Genomic DNA, 21051 nt, shown 5'->3' with positions numbered 1-21051 from the left:
GGGAATTTAACCCAAGAATAGAATACCTCTGTTCTGAATGCTTAGTGTGCTTCAATCCCGAAGGTAACATTTCCACCTGTTGCTGAAAGGCCGTGTTCAACTAATTTCATAGTAACTGCTTGTTTGCAATGTTCTGTAATGTTAAGAGCACCTTCGGGGTCTTCTTTCCCTAGATTCGTATTCGTTCTTACAGTGGTATTAATGAAAGTGAGAAATAAAAATATTACTTTTGTAACAGTCATTGGGAGAAACATTAGCATACATGGATTCCTAAAACACGAAATTCCCAATGTTAGTAAGACTGCATTGGGATTTTCCCTTCCTCACCTTGCATTAGTAGACTGGGAGGGAACCTATGCGATATATAAATTCATATATCAATCACCCAATTTGGTAAAAGACTGCTGCAATAGCAGGACCATGTACAATCTGATGTCTGCATGTTGACCTCTTCCTGAATTCCTAGAACGAGTAATTAATATTTTCTTTAATGGTTCTCTATGTCTACCAGCTTTCTTTGTGTCAAGACCTCACACTGAGAGAGAGATTCAACCTACTGAGTGATTATAAAGTCAATTCCAAGTCACATTCAGTATCTCAGGTTCAATAGCTAATGAACTTTGAGCACAAATTCATAATTCAACGATGGCAAGAGTTTCAACACACAACCCATTCTGTGTACACTTTCCTACCTTTTAACTGAAAGTGTTTCTTATTATGGAAGTGTTTGAAAACTCCTACGGCCTGGTGGTTCTTGTACTAATTAAAGCTTTCAAACATTATGGAAGTGTTTGAAAGCTCCTAAGGTCTGGTGGTTCTTGCAGTAACTAAAGACCAGAAGTTCTTGCCGTAACTAAAGACCAGAAGACAACCATTAGTAGTGTAGAATGGAACAACATCAGCAGTCTGAAATAGCAGGCTCTCTATATAAATTAACTACCGGGCAACCTAGCTTCATATTACAAAGTGTAAAACAAGGTAAATCCCTGTTCTGAATCATAAAACCGTGTTCCAATAAGGTGAACATATGGTGGTCTACAGAAAAAAGTATATATGCCTTAACTGTCACCAGTAGTTGATATGGTTAATGACTGTGGGTTAATCAATATCGCAATGCCACTTATTAAAACTGAGGTGTGGTGCTTTACTCCACTCTTTTTATCTGAATCAGTTCTGAAGTATCAGTTCCTCTCATTATAAGTGCCAGGAAGATTTACTATTATGTTACAACGCTTAGGAATAGAAAGCCATGAGAAATGTATGCATATATAAATGAAAGATTTACTCACCATAATAGGATTCTTTTAAAACTGTGTGTGCACTGCCCTTTCCATATTTGGCAGAGAATGCTGTGCAAACATGCAAAGCCCTTGTGCTCACATGTTCACTTACAAAAAAGACTTGCAAGTGTTTTTGTTTTTTTAAAGAGTAACAGTTTCCTTTGCTCTACTGTTACTCCAAGGCAGTATTTCCGGTACAGTTCTTGAATGATCTCCAAAACCCATAAGGACAGCACTGCCTGTTGGAGTGGCCCTCACATGAATGCCCTGCACCTTCCATGTGAGGCTTCCTAGCACTGCTTACCTGGTGACTGTGGGAGGAGTGCATGGTTTGCTGGTCTACAATAATCTCCTACCCCAGGATGTCCAATCTATCACAAAATAATCAGAGGGAAGTGGGCTAATACTTTTTTTCCATGCCTCATCTGAGTTGGGTGAAAATGAGAAAGTTTAGATGACTCTCCGACGGATACAATTTCTCAATTTTCCCAACTACTCATGCATAATAAAAAGTGTACCCATACCTATATATAGATAAATATAATAGAATGGGTGCATATGGAGGATGTGTATTCCAGGTCTGCTTCCTTGGAACCGGTTTGGGTTGGTGCCACTTTTTCATGTGTTCTGGCCAGGCCGCTGTCCAGATCTGGCCCTTGTCTACAATGCTGCTCTGCCCAGCAGTAATAATAAGTATAAAGAGGTGTAAGCAGGCTGCACCCAGCTAATTACAACCCTCCTCATGTAAATCAGGAAGAGAGACAATAATTTGACTAGCACAGATGCACATGTATGAAGCATGGGATGCCAGTGCCATGATCCAGGGTTCACTGTGAGCAGAATTATCTATAGATGAATGGCCTGTAAGCATACATTATTATGCTACAGGTAAAAAGACATGTCACTGTATTTCACCAACTATGGTGTACTGCCATGACTGTGCTCCATGCATGAAACCCCCACAAGATCTGGTAGTCCTCTGTCACTGTGAGAGTGCGCTTGGTATGCCCAACTTAGTTTATACAAGGTCGAGAACCTATCATCATCAAAGACTGAAGCTACATCAAAACACAGGATTAGCATGTGGCACGAATAAAAATCAAAACCCCAAATCAAAGGCATCTACATTTCTGACATGCAAAGCAGGGGTCACAACTGTACATCATGCTTAGAGCATTTCTGTCCTAACAGCCTTCATTTTGTTTGCATTGTGTTCAGGCTGCTCATATTCTTCTTTTTTGCTCTAAATTTCTATCTTTATCTTGGCAGGTTACACAAGGTTCTTCCCTGAGCCCTTCTATTTTTAGCATTCACAGCATATCTTTTACTGAACTCACATGTTCTCATAACTTAATGTTATAAGTAGAAGACACTCAATTTGTGTTGCACATTTTGAGGATACCTCTCTTTCTGAGCTGAACGTCCACTATAGTCAGTTTGAATCTGGTTGTGGTGATCCATCATCTATGTGGTCTTTAGCTTTGTGACTCTCTAATTGTGCCAAATACCCACTCCTTAGCATCGTTTTTGATTATGTTCTGTCAATTGTGTTCAGACATAAAAATATGCATTCAGCTGTTCCTACATTTCTTCCCAAAATCCTGCATATACTCCTCTTTAGCTGTCAGAAGACTGTGATCCTGGCATTTGATCGTTCATGACTGGATTATGGTAATTGTGATTTGTTACAAGGAAGAATGATACGCAGGCAGGCTTGTAGATAAAGGTTGTAGATTTATTATTCAAGTTACTTCATAGGTTACAGGTTACAGGAAGATGGTAAGATCCGTAAAATGCCCCACCAGGAGCAGCCTCCTTGCTGCTCAGCCCATCCACTCCAACTGATTCTCCCTTCAACACAAACACTCTGAACATTGTAAATGACATCACCATTGGCTGAACAGCAAGGCAGAGAACAACAATAGGGAGGATGCATTAACCAACAAATAGATTATCACACATCTCCCCCTTATAATGATTATAGAAAATCAAATGTATGCAAGATGATAAGACACACATTCAACATGTTCCAGACATTCATCCGAAAATTACATACCCATCCAATGAAGGGAAAATAAGTAAACACACAAACAAAAGTGTTACTTTCTTTAAAACAGCGAATGCTCACCCACATTACCTCATTCCCCATACACAACTTAGCACAAGGAATATCTCACTCTTCAAACTGTGGGTACCACACCACCACACAACACAAAGTACCCATCTCACCTGACACTCAAGGCACAACACTACAGCAGGACCAGGGACTCCCAATCCCTCTACTGCACTTACACATAGGGTTACATCACAACCCTAAAACAGTGGATACCAAACATCACCTCGCCTCACATTCAAGGCACAATACTAATGGCAGGACCAGGGACTCGCAACCCTCTACTGCACGTACACACAGGGTCACATCACAACCCTAAAACAGTGGATACCAAAACACCACCTCGCCTCACATTCAAGGCACAATACTAATGGCAGGACCAGGGATTCCCAATCCTCTACTGCACTTACACACACAACTCACAACAGTACAGGTAAAACCTCAAAGCAAAAGAGTATGACCCAACCCATACTATCACAGGGTATCTTTAAACTGATCACAATCAAAGGGTATCCCTAAACTCAATACATTCCCAATAGCACAAGAAAATTCAGAAAAATATAGTACCCAACGCACAGACTGAACACGTCACCCGAGTCCACCATCACACACAGGGTTTATAATAACCCCTAAACAGTGTGTTAAGCCCCTCAAGTATTGGTACCCCCACTGTCACAACAGCATGACATAGACACAAATTTCCTTCTCCGGTGAGCTACCATCTCGCCCGAACAATGTTTCCTCAGTATCCCCAATTCCAGTCAGCACAACACCTCAGAACATTAAAGTCTTGAAAGCAAAAGACATTCACATTTGTAAAATGTACCTTGTCTTGAATCTGGGGAAACTTGTAGAAACTTCCTCCAAAATGTCCAAGAAATGAAGAACAGATGAGCACTGTCAAGGCTATCAAAAATGATGGAAAAAAACAAACAAACCGAAAATCAGACAGTGCCTGCTGGTGTAACAAGCACAGCAGTAGAACGGATTCCAGGTGAAATTCTGACAGAGTTGCAGCTACGTGAAAACGTGAACATCACCTAATATGGCAGCACGTAAACAACTCTGAGCTGAATGGCTCTCCGCACGTTCTTGCAGCAGAGCATCCCTAGGCAGCTCAGGAAACGAGTTAGCATCCAAAGACATCACAGTGAACAACTGCTGCACCGCATGAGGACATCACGCCAGGTAAGGTGCACGCGCACAGTTTTGATTTTAAATTTGAACTTATCAGATAAAACGGCTACACAGCAGCTGCGAATATTGAATAAATTGACATCAATGGACACTTTTAAACCTACTCATGTGGTGTAGAAACTATGCCAAAACAAGTCTGCTGCTCTGTGACGGAATTAGGCTGCTACATTTCAACATAATGCCTGTAAAAACAATTCACTGAGACTATGAGAAAAACTTGTTAGCAAAGCGTTGTTCCCAAATCTCATGAGTCACTCCACCACACATGGGCTGCGGGACTCCTCCTCCTTTCTTCAGTGCTTATTGACACACACTCATGGGACACATCATCCAATGGTACTGAAGAAAATAAGCTCTGGGGACTCGATTATTTACTCCTATTTCTGTTTGCTCCTTCGTGACACAGAGACTGCAGGCTCCTCTTCCAAATGTTGCTTCAAAACACAGACACGGGGACTCCTCTTACATAAGAAACAGGATGAATTGCCACAGCTGCATTGATAAAAGAGCAGCAAGACAGAGCAGAAACTGGCACACCCAGGTTGGGGCCGACCGGTCAAGTAGTCACTGGTGGGACTCAGGGTTGCCAGCTAGCTTCTTCCAATTCCGCTTCTTCAGTTTCTAGTGACTTAAGGTTTCATATGTACCAGTCCATTCACGTAGCACACGCAGGTTCTTTCAGCAAACTGAAAACGTATCTTAACATCTTCTTGTAACCTGTAACCTATGAAGAAACTTGAAGAATAAATCAACAACCTTTATCTACAAGCCTGCCTGCGTATCATTCTTCATTGTAACAGCTTGCTCAAGTTGTGGTCATAAAATGTGCTGCGCATTGTAGGGGGAAGATCATGTGACTGTCGGCAACAGATATGCTGATGAGGTCACAAAGTATTGTGCTCATAATGCTTGCACCTTTAAGGGTGAGTACACTAATGAAGGAACAGATGAGACCAACTGCAACCTTTTCTTAACACCTGCTGATACATGGGAGGAGGTCAGGAGTCTTCAGGAAGAGTGTCAGAGGCAGAACAGCAAAGTTGGATTAAGGCAGGTTGTGTCAAGAGAGACAAGGATGATATTTGGATTTCAGAGGATGGAAGACCTGTGTTGCCTAACAGTTATTTGCCACCGATAGCCAGGCATTATCATGGTCCCACTTATTTAGGAAGAGATGCCATGGTCAGATTGTTTAGACAGACCTGGTTTAATCCTAGGTTTTGATTAATGGCTGAAGCATTGAATCACAGATGTGCTGTGTGTGAGCAGAACAATGAAGGTTAAAGAAATGCAGTAACATTGGGCCACATACGAAGATCAGATGGTCCCTACAACAGAATGCCGCTGGATTACATTGAAATGCATGTGTGCAATGGCTTGAGATATATTCTGGTTGTTGCATAAATCTTTTCACAATGGGTGGAGGCATACCTGACCAGGAAGAATGACAGCCTCACAGTAGGAAGGTTGCTTTTGAGGGAGTTAATACCCAGGTTTGGCTCTCCAAATTCTCTGGAATCAGACCTGGGAACACATTTCCACAACACAATCTTGGGAATGTTGTATGCAGCTTTACAAGTTCAACATAGACTGCATTGTAGCTATATACCCGAGGCTTCAGATCTGGTGGAACAGATCAATGGAAGTCTGATACGGAAGAGACGCCGACCTCCGTAGCAGTAAGCAGTGTTTATCAAGGCACCGTTGCAGTATTACCAAACAATGTGACTTTGAACTTGACCATGGACTTTGGAGGGATTGGCCACATGAAAGAAATGCCTATGATTTGAATATTAACAGTGTTGGCACTGATGCTGTTAACCACAGAGGAATACTACTAACAAATACACCCTGCTGAAGTCCACAGATTTTGGACGAAAAGCGTTGGCTGGTTTTGGGAAATTCTTGTTAAGATTAAAGAATATTTTGGATTCTAACTGACTGGATGAACTAAATCATTTTGGAAGCTATTTCATAGTGGTGCATTTCACAGTTGTGCATAAAGAGACTGCATTGTAGCTATATACCTGAGTCTTCAGATCTGGTGGAACAGATCAATGGAACATTGAAATCTAGGCTTACAAAAGTGTGTGCTTCTACGTTTCTGCAGAGGTCTGATGCTTTGCCTCTTGTTTTGATGAGTCTTTGCAGCATACCTGATAGAAGGACAAGACTGCTCCCATGAGACCATCATGGGCATAGCTATAAGACTGCCAGCTGTTCCTGCAAATGCGCTTGTGAACATTACTGATGACATGGTACTTCATTACTGACAAGAACTAGCTGATGTAGTGCATTCTGTGCTTGTGTCTGTGTCACTACAGCCCTGCCTCATCAGGAGCAGTGCATTGATCTCAGTCCTGGTGACTGGGTCGTGACAAAGAAACATTTATGAAAGAGTTGTCTGGAGCCCTGTTGGTGTGGTCTTTTCCCTGTGATTCTAGTCACAATAACTGCTGTGAAGTGTGAAGATCTCCCCAAGTGGGTACATGCTGCCAACACTCGCTGAGTTCTGTGATCCCTTGATGATGTAACAGCACCTCTCCCAAAGGTGCCAGTGGTGGTCGAGAGATCACAGGAGCAGGTTAGTCATGCTGAGGGGGCCCAGCAAGAGCCTGAAGCATCACTTGTTTAGCCAAAGAGGGAGGTCATGGGGAGCCGATAGCTTGAGCTGCAGAGGGAAAGTCTCATCCTGTAGTGACGACTGAGTCTGGCTCAGATCCTGACGAAGGGGCTTGTGCTGTAGAACCACAAGTTGCAGCAAGAGATCATTGGCCAAAAAGGCAGGAGAGAGGGAGACTGAATCCACATGGAGAAAGAGGGCTCCACACTATTCCAGAGGACACTGAGGATTCTGAATAGAGTGATGGAGGAGGTGAAGGGAGTGCTCTCAGAAGATCTAAACTAGCTAGAGTACCATGTCGGAGGCACTCATCCCCTGAACATACTCACTTTGCCATGAATCACAGTTCTAGGAATACTGGGATACTATTGTAGATCCAATTGAACCTCTTTGAACTGAACATTTTGTTTGAACTATGGTTTCAATTTACATTATCATCAAAAATACTAAGACATTTTATAGTGAATGTGACTTTTAGTGACTTTGAACTGTGCATTTATTCAAGACATTTATATACAATGGTAGGAGATGAAAGAAGAGCACTGAGGCCAGAGGCAGCTGAAGGAGCGTAAGGTTTTCCTTTAGAAGAACATGGAGTAGGGCTAAGGAAGAGTCACAAAGACCTTGTGCATAATCTTATTGTACACTATTTGGACTTTGGTTTAGCCATTTGTACAGTTGGAACTCGACAGAGAAGACTCTGCTGCTGCTAAGTTTCACCCAACGTTCTGGGTTTTAGGGAAGTAATGGAGGCTAATCTCATTATTAGTAGATCTAGGTAAATAATAGCAGGCACACTAATAGTTGCAGTTGTAATACTAATTATTTTGCGTGTAGGATTATATCCATCTACATCTAATTCAGGAGAGACTAAGTCTGCATTTATTCCCAAATCCCCACACCATAGTGGTAATAGCTTGTTTCCATTGGATGAGACAGAGCTGCACATATATACTTCTAGAGGAGATTATTCTGCAAAATGCTTATTTTAAACTGCTTCATGAGTATATTGAATGGATGCTAGGGATTGGTACATTTATACGCAATTGACTGCATCAACTGAAGAGGTTTTCACTTATCACCACATTCCTTTAACTTATGGTGTTACCTGTAGTGTTTGGATGAGCCTTATCAATCAATCAATCAATGACATTTATAGAGCGCACTACATACCCGTAGGGTCTCAAGGCGCTGGGGGTGGGGGGGGGTGCCGCTACTGCTCGAACAGCCAGGTCTTCAGCTTCTTCCTGAAAGAGAGGTGGTCTTGGGTCAGGCGCAGGTCGGTCGGGAGGGAGTTCCAGGTCTTGGCGGCCAGGTAGGAGAAGGATCTTCCTCCTGTAGTCGCTCTTCGGATGCGGGGGACGGCGGCGAGGGCGTGGTTGGCTGATCGGAGGTGGCGTTTGGGAGCGTAGAAGTTGATTCGGCTGTTGAGGTAGCTCGGGCCTTGGTCGTGTAGGGCTTTGTGTGCGTGGGTGAGGAGGCGGAAGGTGATTCTTTTGTTGACGGGGAGCCAGTGAAGGTCTCTCAGATGTCCGGAGATGTGGCTGGTTCGTGGGATGTCGAGGATGAGTCTGGCTGAGGCGTTCTGGATCCGCTGGAGTCTCTTCTGGAGCTTGGCGGTGGTACCGGCGTAGAGGGCGTTGCCGTAGTCCAGTCGGCTAGTGACGAGGGCCTGGGTGACGGTCTTCCTGGTCTCGGTGGGGATCCACCAGAAGATCTTCCGTAGCATGCGTAGGATGTAGAAGCACGCCGAGGAGACGTTGTTGACTTGCCTGGTCATGGAGAGGGAGGAGTCCAAGATGAAGCCCAGGTTGCGTGCATGGTCTGTCGGTTTGGGTGCGATGCCCAGGGCGGGAGGCCACCAGGAGTCGTCCCAGGCGGAGGGTGAAGAGCCCAGGATGAGGACCTCCGTCTTGTCCGAGTTCAGTTTCAGGCGGCTGGTCGTCATCCACTCGGCTACCTCTTTCATCCCTTCGTGCAGGTTAGCTCTGGCGGCGGCGGGGTCGTTGGTCAGGGAGAGGATCAGCTGGGTGTCGTCGGCGTAGGAGATTATGTTGAGGTTGTGTTGGCGTGCGATGGCCGCGAGGGGGCTCATGTAGACGTTGAAGAGGGTGGGGCTCAGTGAGGATCCTTGAGGGACGCCGCAGATGACTTCGGTGGCCTCTGACTTGTACAGTGGTAGGCGGACTCTCTGTGTTCTTCCGTCGAGGAAGGAGATGATCCATTCCAGCGCCTTGTCCAGGATTCCGACGTTGCTGAGGCGCTGTACTAGGGTGCGGTGGCAGACAGTGTTGAATGCCGCGGAGAGGTCTAGGAGGATGAGGGCCGCTGTTTCTCCGTTGTCCATCAGGGCTCGGATGTCATCGGTGGCGGCGATGAGGGCGGTCTCGGTGCTGTGATTGGCTCGGAAGCCGGACTGTGAGGGGTCGAGGGATCCATTCGTCTCGAGGAAGGCGGCCATCTGCTTGTTGACGGTCTTCTCGATGACTTTGGCAGGAAATGGGAGGAGCGAGATGGGGCGGTAATTCTTGAGTTCGGTAGGGTCCGCAGTGGGTTTCTTGAGTAGAGCGCAGAGTTCGGCGTGCTTCCAGCTCTCAGGGAAGGTGGCGGTGGCCTTATGTATGTAAGGGAACATATTTGAGTACCTACATCGTCGCTTTGACCCTACTGCTAAGATTACTGGAATTACTAAAAGTTTCTCTAAACACATCATGACAGTAGACACTCCCTATGTTCACAGACACAATTTGACTTGCCTTCTAACAGAGATAAAGAAGAAATTTCAACATTTAGTTGAAGACAGGAGGAGAAGCATGAAATCTGGATCAAAAACTGACAAGAACATTAGGAATTACTAAAAGTGGACTGAGGAAGAAATAGAGCATCTAATGGCAGCAAATCATACAACATTGGCTCTAGATTGGAAACATAAAAGGATATTGTGTATATTTGTGGAGAGATCTTAATTTGACGATCATTTTGTGGAAAAGATTGAGTGCAACTATATATTTTAAGTTAGGTGGTTGTGGAATTTATTTTGGATGAGGGCTGAGACTGTTTTTCCTGGAGTCTGCTATATTTGAGGAGGACATGCTTATTTCACATTTCCCAGAGGCTGGTATAGTACTTGCTACCTAAGTGTAGGTTTTCCAAAGTAGGAAAGGAATTCCAGGTGAAATGGGGAAATAAGTGCAAGGAATTCAAGGTCAAATGGGGAAATAAGTGCTGCAGAAGTAGTGAGAGATATTATTGGTGCAATGATCACATTTGTGGGTGTGATTTTGAAAGACATCAATATTAGCATGTCTTTCACTATAGTGGAAAAGTTGGCTACTAGTACAGCAGGGGCTTTATTAGTAGTGGATACCAAAATGGTAGCGATTAGATCCATGGTTTTGAATAAAATTTGCATTAGACGTCCTTCTCGCAATGGAGGGGAGAGTATATCAGATAATAAAGGCCCAGCAATGTTGCTTCTACATTCCTGACAAGAGTTACAGAAGTATATTTAGAATATTTAAAGTCTGAAGAGAGAGTTGATAGAGTTGGAAGTGACAGGTGCTTGGGAAGCTTTTGTGAATGGATTTGCTTCAGTGGGCAGATGGATTGGAAACCTGGGAGGTGGAAGTTTGGGTGCTATTTTGAAAACTACTGTGATAATTGCCCTTTGTATAATATTTCTACTTATGATCTTTAAGGGATAATAGTTTATGAAAGTCAAACGGGGACTGAAGAGGAAGAGAGTGGAGGTAGAGCTAGAGGAGAGTTTGAGTAAATACTATGACAACATGAAACATCTGGAAGAATCTAGGAGGAAAATGCTAAAGACCACAAGGTTTTAGATGGTCCACCTGATAAGATTTGGATCTTAAAATGTGATTACTTTATTCACCATCAGAGGGGGACTGGATCAGCGTAATTTTGGCTCCACCCCTTCACATCTTGACTATGCCATATGTACACGCATGTAGTACCATATGTTTGTGTGCTTTAATATCATTAATGTAAAGTGGTGCACTTGACCGGAATACTGGAAGTGAATTTGCTGTATATTTCAGACATTTACATGAGTGTGCATACTAATGTTTTCCTTATAGTGATACCAAATTCAATTTTTCATATATATCTGCATTTGTGTAGTTTGAGTAATTTAGTTAACACTATATATACTCACTTATTCATTTGAATAGCATCCTACATTTATTTTATAACTGTATTTGTGTCCGTAACCATGCACTTAAATGTGTATTGAGGCATTTGCTGTTGTAGCTTGAGCAAAGGCCTTAAGCATTTGGACTCTAATGTTGAACCTTTTGTGTGAAAGTTTACTAGGTTTGCAATGTTTTCTTCCTCTTTGCAGGTGCATTAATTTGATCTCATATTTAGTGAAAGGCACATTGTATATGAGAGATAGTGAGGCTCGGGAGAAGAACTTTTGGCATGGACAAGAGGCGCTATTGAACTAAAGGAGTACACCTATTCATGTTGTATCTAGAGATGGGATGTTCAGACCATGAGATAGAAGTAAAAAATAAGGCTGCCAGGTTCTACTGAGAGAAGTTGGAAAAACACTGGGACACATGATGTGGGATTCTAGAATGTTCTGTGTAGTTTTAATTGGCTGTCACACTTCAGCTACTATTAATTAGTACAGACGTGGTTGTTTTATATTTCTTCCGCGGCCTAATGATTTTGTAAAATAGTGATCAGCATTGGCATTCTCTTTAGTTTCTCATGTTTATGGGCTCAGCTTTGCTGATTCGAGCCACAGCCATTGTTGTTCCCAAAAAACACTTCAGCTTAGGTACATTCCTTTTAGACTTAGAGGGATACAGACCTTTTTGCTATATTTCTGTTGTGTGGCTTTCTGCTATGCACTACTCCTGATTTTAGAGAACTTCTACAGAAGCCTCTACAATGCTGATGCCTAGGAAATTTAGATTACTCATATATAGGCAAGGGGACCTGAAATCATACATTGACCACCAGATTTTCTGCATTGCCATTATCGAATTCCTTGTATGCTTTATGCTGCTGAGACTATACCTTGTCAGATAATATGGACTGCCAGTAGTGATTCTGTATTTTTACAACATATTCGTGAGAGTTGTGTACATCAGTTTGGTTTTGAATTTGTAATAAACCTACATGTAATCCCATGTATTGACTGTATGGCAAAATGGGCTACATTGGAAATTGTACTCTTGGATGATATGAACTCCTTTTTATTTTTCGGGCATCTAAAAATGTATATCACAGGGAAAATTGGATATTTGGCTCAGTGCTTTGTGAAGACCAAAGATTGACTTGTTGTAGTAACCATCTCCAGAACTCTGTGATGACAATACAGGACCCCATTACACAAGTTATTCTTGATATATTATTTATATCATGTTTACTAATTCATTACCATTGTTGAGTGAGCAGAGAGGCTATTACTTCCATGAGGTGAATGTCAATCCAGTAGGTGATGATGGCTCAACTCTCCCCACTTGATTTCTACTGTAAAATGATAATTGGATGTCATTACGCTGTTTTTCTCAGATGAGACCTACTATATTGTGATCATAAAACATTTGCACTTTAGTGATACCTTTTTGCATCTATTTATGGGTAAAATCGGTCGAAATGATGCATTAATGTGTTGTTGGGCACATTTACTTATTCTTGTGGGCATGGCACAAATACTTACCCACATAGACACAGACACCTAGACAAAGATGCACACAAACACACACACACTCACTTATATGAAACAAAATAACTTGAAGCATGGAGTCTGCACTAAAATAGCATCATTTTCACCTGTTTCAAAGATATGGCACTTGCAATTGGATTAAGTAAAACTGGCTTTTTTTTACCTAACATGACAGAATTAATACAGTTTTTTAGTTATTTCAAGTCAGTACATATTTTTGTTAATATGAAACGTAGCAGAATTATGGGCGCGCAGTGCATGCCATGAAATAAAGTCAGAGTACTGACCAGCTTTCTGTATTACTAGCAAAATAAATAATGGGGTCATTACCTCATTCATTTTTCTTGCCCCAGAATTTTCCACAGGTCACAGGGTAACTTTAAAATCGGTCCAGGCGCATCCTTGAAGACTAATAGGTATAGTATTTTACAGACATTGAGCACTGATATATAATTGCCTGGCAATGTTTCATGCCAAGGGTGATGTTGCTTTAAACATGTTCCACTCTGTCTTTGTTAAACCTTGTGGCATTCTACTTTCTCAACAATGTTAAGTAGAAAGCCAAGCATATTTCTCTTTTTCCTTTTCCTGTCAAAAGAAGAAAATTACAAGGCAAGCATACTAAATAGTTTTGGAGGGTTAATTAGACAATGTGCATTATTAGCCAACTTGAAATTTGGGAACAAAAGGAAAAAAGTCAAGTATTCAGGGAATGCATGCTGAAAGACAACACGCATCAACAGCTTATTGTCTTTGGGATAACCTACTGAAACACACTACACTTTTTAGATTTCGCCTGCACAAGGCTTGCGCTGTGCTTGAGAAATCCGTTTTTGAAAAAAATATAAACTTAAAAGGAACTTACATTCCTCCTCCTCTCTTTCCTGGCTTCTCATTGGTTTCTGTGTGTACCCCTTACCTTTCCTCTATTTCTATTGGCTGTAGCATATGTCCTACATTTACCAGTGGTTGTTGCTCGTCTGCTTCTCTTATCAGTTTCCTGCCACAGAAAGACTGTTACCATACGCTTTGGTGGAACTATGGGGCCGATTCACAGAATTAATCTGAGACAAAATCCTAAACTTACTACTTTTGGTATTTACAGAAGTCATTTAGTAGTAGTAAAGTTAGGACTACTAACTTTCCTACTACTAACTAATACAAAATCCTAAAATTACTACTTTTGGTATTCACAGAAGACATTTATTAGCAGTAAAGTTACGACTACTAACTTTACTACTACTAACTGCGAAAAAATCCTAAACTTACTACTTTTGGTATTCACAGAAGTCATTTAGTAGTAGTAAAATCTCAGATAACAAATGTGACACTAAGCTAGTCGGATAGGGGTTCTTAGTTCTGAGGGGAGTTTCTGGTACACCACAATTCTCTGAGGTCCTGGTGTCCTGTGCATAGTTCTGTGCATAAGCAGAATCCCTGCAACATGGCGCCCAATGTGGGGCCATGTTGCAGGGATTCTGCTTATGTTGCTTCCACACATTGCTTGTGTGGATAACATAATAACTATGTTTGCAGACTGTGGTTACAAGTTCAACTTTGCCAAGTCCCACATTGCCGAGTTCACAGTGTTGTTTTTGGGGTATGAACTCAATAATGAGGGTCGAGGCTTGGCTCCGCAATTCCTTGAGAAATGCGCACGCCTCAGTACTCCTTCGACACTGAAGAAATTACAATCTTTGCTGGGTTTTCTGAATTTCGGTCGTACCTACATTCCTGATTATGCCCAGCGTATCAAGTCGCTTTATGCCTTGGTACAACCTACTTTTACCAAATCTTGCTGGCTGCCTGAGCATTCGGCTGCATTGCAATCATTGCAGTCTGAACTTCTAGCTTCGAAGTTTTTACAAACTCGTGATTACCACACTAACCTGGTCATTAGAATCGTACCAGGTGCAGTGGGTTTCACCTACTTGACGTTCAATGAGGGCGACACAGTCCCCATTGCATACAAATCTCATCTGTACACTTCGGCTGAGCTGCGCTTCTCCGCTGTCGAGAAAGTACTGACAGCAGTTCAGATGGCGATCTTGAAAGAGCGAGCACTATCACAGGGAAAGCACATGCTGGTGGTAACACCGTACCCAGCCCTTGAGGCAGTTACTAAAGCCAGTGTACCTAATTCTAAGGCTTTGCATCCAAGGTGGATACAATGGGCAACCTCCTTGACTTCGCCTGACGTCACATTTATCTTTGACGCGGCATTACAGACACAGGATTTCTTGGAGTATGAATTTGTTCATCCGGCTCCTCTGAATTTGCGCCCACTCGAGGAGTACCATTGTGTCATATACACTGATGGGTCGGCGCAACCCGCGACTGGATCGAAGCACGCCTATTCAGCGGCCTGCGCAATTGTAGTAGGTACTTTTGTGAACGGTGAGTTCCAGTCTGATGTCGTGCATACGCAGTCATTGGGTGATTGTACCACGCAGTTGGCAGAGCTGAAAGCTCTGGTGCTTGCACTGGAGTTTGCTGATACTCGGGTCACCACTCTTATAGTGAGTGACTCGTTTTATTGTGTTCAATCATACAACGAGAATTTACACTTTTGGAGTCAGAATGACTTTCGTGATTCGAAAGGTAGCACAGTAAAGCACAAAACGCTTTGGGTTCGAGTGACAGATCTTAACCCCTTCCATGCGGGGCGGATTCCCCCGCTGTGCTGACCGTTACCTGCGCGGGCGTGGTCATGACGGAACGGTTCCGTCATGAGCACAGCTCAACCGACGCTCATGACGGAACCGTTCCGTCATGAGCGTCGAAGGGGTTAAAGAAGGCCTGCCCCTCGTGAATGTAGTTCACACTCTTGGTCACCAGCGTGTTGGTGTCCATGCTGTCGGTAACAGTTTGGCTGACGAGGCAGCAAAAACCGCAGTGGCGACATATTTAGTAGCAGCAGTTACAAGATCCAAAACTAGGATTGATGATGACATCTTGGCAGCTATTTCTGCGTCCGAGACAGGGACGGGCTTTCCGAAAGGATTCCCTTCCCGCTACCATTATCGTTTAAGTCCTGATAACGTCCCTTTAGTGAGGATTAACGACGTTGGTGACAGATTGATTCCCAACTCGGACTGCAGACCATCTCTGATTACAGCTGCCCACGAAGGTGTTGCGTCTGCGCACGCCGGCGTTTCGGCGACTGTGTCTCTTTTACAGCAACGTTACTGGTAGTACGGTTGGTACAAACAAACGCGAGCTTATGTCCTTTTATGTGACATTTGCCAGCAGATTAAACCTTCTACTGCCGCGCGTCCACCACAAACTCAGCTGTTTATATCTAATCAACCACTAGCGTGTGTTTATTTAGATCACTGCGGTCCTTTTTCCTCTGATACTGCGTACAAGTACATCTTGGTTGCAGTGGATTCGTGCACACGTTTTCTGTGGGTGTGGCCGCAAAGGAGAACTGATGCCCGGACGGTCATCAAGGATTTGCGTGTCTTCATTGGGAGTTTTGCAGTGGTACCCTTCATTCTGATCAGGGCCCTGCGTTTGCCTCTAGGGCTTACAAAGAAGCCATGAGAAGTTTGGGGGTCCAAGTCAAATTTTCATCTCCATACCAGCCTGAGGGCAATAGTGTTGTGGAGCGAATGAACCGTGACCTAAAGCAGTCTTTGACAGCAAGGGTATTAGGTACAGGCCGAAGCTGGCTGACCCACTTGTATGACGTGCAACGTGCACTTAATAATCTCCCTAGAAGGTCTCTGGGTGGGCGGACCCCATACATGATGCTCTTTGGAGTACGAATGTTTGTCCCGGACCTTGAGGGTCTAGACATGGCGGCGGCTGCCGCGCCTTTTGACCTAGATGATCACTGTGCTGTATTACAGAATCTACAAGAAGCAAGGGACATTCTGGCGAAGGAACACGTACCCTCTACATGCGAAGCTGAGCTCCAGATTCCGGTAGTCGGCTGGCTACCTCGAGTTGGTGATCTGGTCCGTGAGAAGGTGGAGAACAAGAAAGAGTTTGGCCCCTCTTATCGTGCACCAGTCCCGGTGCTTGGAGTTCAGGGTACCCGTACAGTCATTTTACCACCACTTCCTGGTCGCAAGGAAAACAGGTACATCTCGATTGACAATGTCAAGCTACAGCGAGTGGCCGATACTTCATAGTATGACACCTTCAGTTTCTTGCCCTTCCATTCTGCGAAATTCTGTTGTGCTGCCGCCCTCGACCATCATGCCTGAGGTTGCCGTTGAGATGCATGCTGTTGCTTCCCCTCTTATACCGCCCGTTGATGGTGGTTTGCCTGATGATCCTGAGTATGCTTATCCTGCAAGTGTCCCATTGCCTCTTTTACATTCAACAGCGATTGACCAGTCCCGTTCTTCCTTTGAGACCGAATCAATGACTTCCACTGCCCCATCCAAAATTGCTATATTTTTTGCCTGGTTCAAGAGACATTTTTTAGGGGCACCATGGACTTACATCTGGCTGGTGCTAATCTGTGTTTTTTTGTTCATGACAATTGGCTTTGTGGTAGTGTTTTTTAAACTTATAAATGGACACTACCTGAATGAGCGATCTTCGATTGAATTCATTGCTGGAACTTTGGCCCCCCATTCCTCATCACACATTATGAAAAGGGACCAGACTTTTGTGAACATTACTGCCTGGCCTGTGCGTGATGGGATCGCTTGGGATGCTGTTAAATTTCAAATTCATGGACCTACAGAAGTGATTAATGTGCCTAATGTATTTCGTGTTTCAATGGGTGATGTCGTTAAACAGAATATTAGATCTGATGATTGGGATGTACACGCAATAGAAGCACTGTTTTCTGATCTAAAATATTATGCTGCATTTGATGCTGAGGATTTATATTCAAATTCTGCTAATTATGGTGAACAATTTTGTTATCAACATTATGGCACACATTTCCTACACAGAGCAAATACATTTCGAAATTTTGTTAATTACACACAATGGGAACATTGTCCGACCCCTCATCAGGGCAGTTCTACAACGTTAGTGAACAAGTTCACATACTTTTCGGATTTCAGTGTGTCTAAGCCGGCCTCATTTTATTTTAAGATGGCACCTGAAACCGCCTCGAAGGTACGGTTGACACATACCAAATTATTATATTCCAAATCCTTTATGGACGAATTGGCAGTCGGAGGCTATGAGCTATGGAAAACTACTGTCGATCTTAAATTGGTTTGGGGTACTAAACCATGGCAGGTTCAAGAGACAGAAGCTCTGCATCGAGCCTGTCTTATCCCTAACCACATGTTATTTTTAAATTCATCTATTTTTCAGACGACTTGCTTTGGCTTGTCTACGTCTAAAAGGATGAATTCCCCCGCAATCCCGGATCTGGGTGCTTATCCCGGCTGGGGTAATTACACAGATCTTTCCCTTATTAAGTTGCAGTCCCTTATTTCCAACTCCACCTTTAATGTTTCGGCATTTAATCCTGAGGGTTGGTTGGTTTGGCAAACTGGTTCAGATTCTTGTCAACGTCGATTTTTAGCACTGACAGCTGGGTACACTCAAGTCAGGGTAGATCCTCGTTTTGAATCATCACACACTGTAACTACCTACTCTGTGGGTAAGTTATGCCAGTCATGGCTGCAACATTCCAGATTAGTGTCTGTTAAGCTACATTTGTCACGTGTAGACGACAAAATTGATTTGAATGATTTTATTAAAGGTCCTGCAGTAGGCAGGTCCAAAAGATGGGCATATGCTATTTACAATGAAGTTTGGAAATTGTCGCAAATTGAGGCTGCCTCCAGATTACGTGCTATTGACCAGGCCAATATGGAAAAAGTGTTGGCTGTGATTGATAATAGTATAAATACCTTGTCTTCTAGGATTTACACTTTAGATAATATTGTTATACCATGGCCAGAATCAGTTGCGTTCTGTTATGCAATTTGCATGGACTTTGCAAACGTTAAAGGCGGGGAAAGTTCCATGGGATTACATGAATGTTTCCTCTTTGTTCCTCCCTTTTAATTTGACTGCAAAGCAACAGTTTATGTCTATGAAGGATGCCACTTATTCATTGCTGCACATTGAGAAATTAGAACCTTTGCCTTTCTCTATTGCCGAGTTAAATTCGGCCACGTGGCTTATTCACGGCGTAATCACTTTACCTTTTTTGCTTTTTAAATGCATGAAACATTATGCTCTTGGCAGGTATGAACAACTTGGTAGTGCGTTCCTGCACAAAGTTTGGTCGCTCCCATTTACATATAGATGCATGCGGGAGGGCACAGAGGTTTATCTGAAAGGTGAGGAATGTACTTCTGCTCCTGATCATTCTGTAGTGTGTAGACATATACAATTACATGGTGCTTGCAATGTACACGCTCCTAATTTAGCTTGCGTTTTGAAAGGTGTACCTGTACCAGTTATAACCCCTTCATTTACACTGCTTGCTAACGGTAGTTATTTGCTTTTAAATAATGAGAATTGCTGTGGGATGCTGAAGGGCATTCGGTACATAGTCACTGTTTCCCAGCGTGCACTTTGCTGTAATAATGTCCTTTTCCCGCCCCCGCATGGCCGGCTCGATGTTTCTATCTGGCCTTCGATTCCAACCTTGAGCGCAGAGTTCAACCATATGAGCAGAATAAGGGCTCTTTTGTCTCAAAGGGAGGTCGCTTTAACTTCATCCCGTGAAACCTTTCTTCTTCATGTGGCAAACACCCGCACAGAGGTGCAGGCGCTTTTGAATACTGACCTCCCCTTCCATTTTGGAACGTTGATACAGACTATCTTTAATGCCTCGTCTACGACCGGCGTTGTCCATTTTTTTAAACTAGTGGGCTCCGGCCTCGTGACCTCCTTTCAGACTATTTTTGGTGTGATCCCCGCGTTTTTTCATTCTATTTTTTCCAGCGTCTTCGGAGGTCTTCCTTTGCTTCTTGCCCTTATTTCTGGAATACTTTTGCTGGTTTGCGTCCTACGCAATGGCTGCGCAACTTGCGTGCAGAGACAACATGCTCCAGCTGTTTCATCTGCGCAACCGGATGCTTGAATACTATGGCACGTTGCCCCTGGCGACTTTAAGTGTCGCGTATGGATTGTCCTTCCGGTTTCCGTTCTTTACTTGTGTACAACCCGTCTTTCACTGCCTGAATTGTCCTTTCCAGTGGGCTCTGGATTTGTGCCTTTCAACCTCGGTGTCACCTGTACCTGATTTTGGTCAACTGATGGGCCCCTTAACGGCTCATGAGTCTGAATGTTCTGGTGTTGGGTTTATGGCCTTGGGTGCGGCACATGGAGTCCTTGGTAATTGGGCCATCGAAGAGGCTGTGATTGACTTTCTGGAACAAAGTTATATCGAGGAACCTTCCTGTTGTCCCCGTGTGGTGCTGGAAGCTCCGATTGTGAGTGAACACGTGTGTTCCTTTCCCCTGTTAAACTGGATGGCAGATACTTTTGCGGAACGCTCCAATGATTTCCTCTTGGAGGCTGTTGCAATTTATTGTGCCTATACTTTTATGGATTGACTTTTTATCATGTTCGACCCTTGATGTGTCGAGCGGTGTAGTTTTTTCCCATTTTTTCATGGTTTTTTCCACCTGACGACATCTTTTTTCTTTTTTCTTTTCGAACTTACACTTACCTTATATGGACTTATAGTTCATGCCCTTGATTCTGTTCTTTCTAACTTGAACTCTGCGTTCTTGATAAGTGCGCCCCTAGTGGTTAGTAGTCCGATCAAAGGGGGATGTAGTGTGGGTTAACCACGCCCTATGTACAACGCTAAGTTAGCATAACCTCGATGGCTGTTAGAAAGCCAGCTTGCTGCTTCTGCTGCTTTTGCACGCAACACTGTTGTTACATGTTATTCATTCGAGAACTGCTGACTCGACTTTGCTTCACATGAGAGAAGGTGTATGGATGAGTGTGTGCTTGTGTTAGGGATAGTATAAGAGAGAAAGTATGTGTTAGTGTCTGTATAAATACGTGAGGTGGTGTGTGTATAACTGAATAGGTGAGTAAATGACAGTGTGATTTACTCTGGGTGAGTGACTAGGTGGCTGAGTAACTTTATGGGTGAGTGGTAGTGTGTGCATCTCTGTATGGGTGTATGAGTGCATATATCAGTGACTGTATTGGTGAGTGACTGTATGTATGTGTGGCTGTATGGGTG

Source organism: Triturus cristatus, chromosome 5_2 (genome assembly GCF_964204655.1).
Source record: "Triturus cristatus chromosome 5_2, aTriCri1.1, whole genome shotgun sequence".
Lineage (NCBI taxonomy): Eukaryota > Metazoa > Chordata > Amphibia > Caudata > Salamandridae > Triturus > Triturus cristatus.
Note: the sequence above shows the minus strand (reverse complement) of the source record.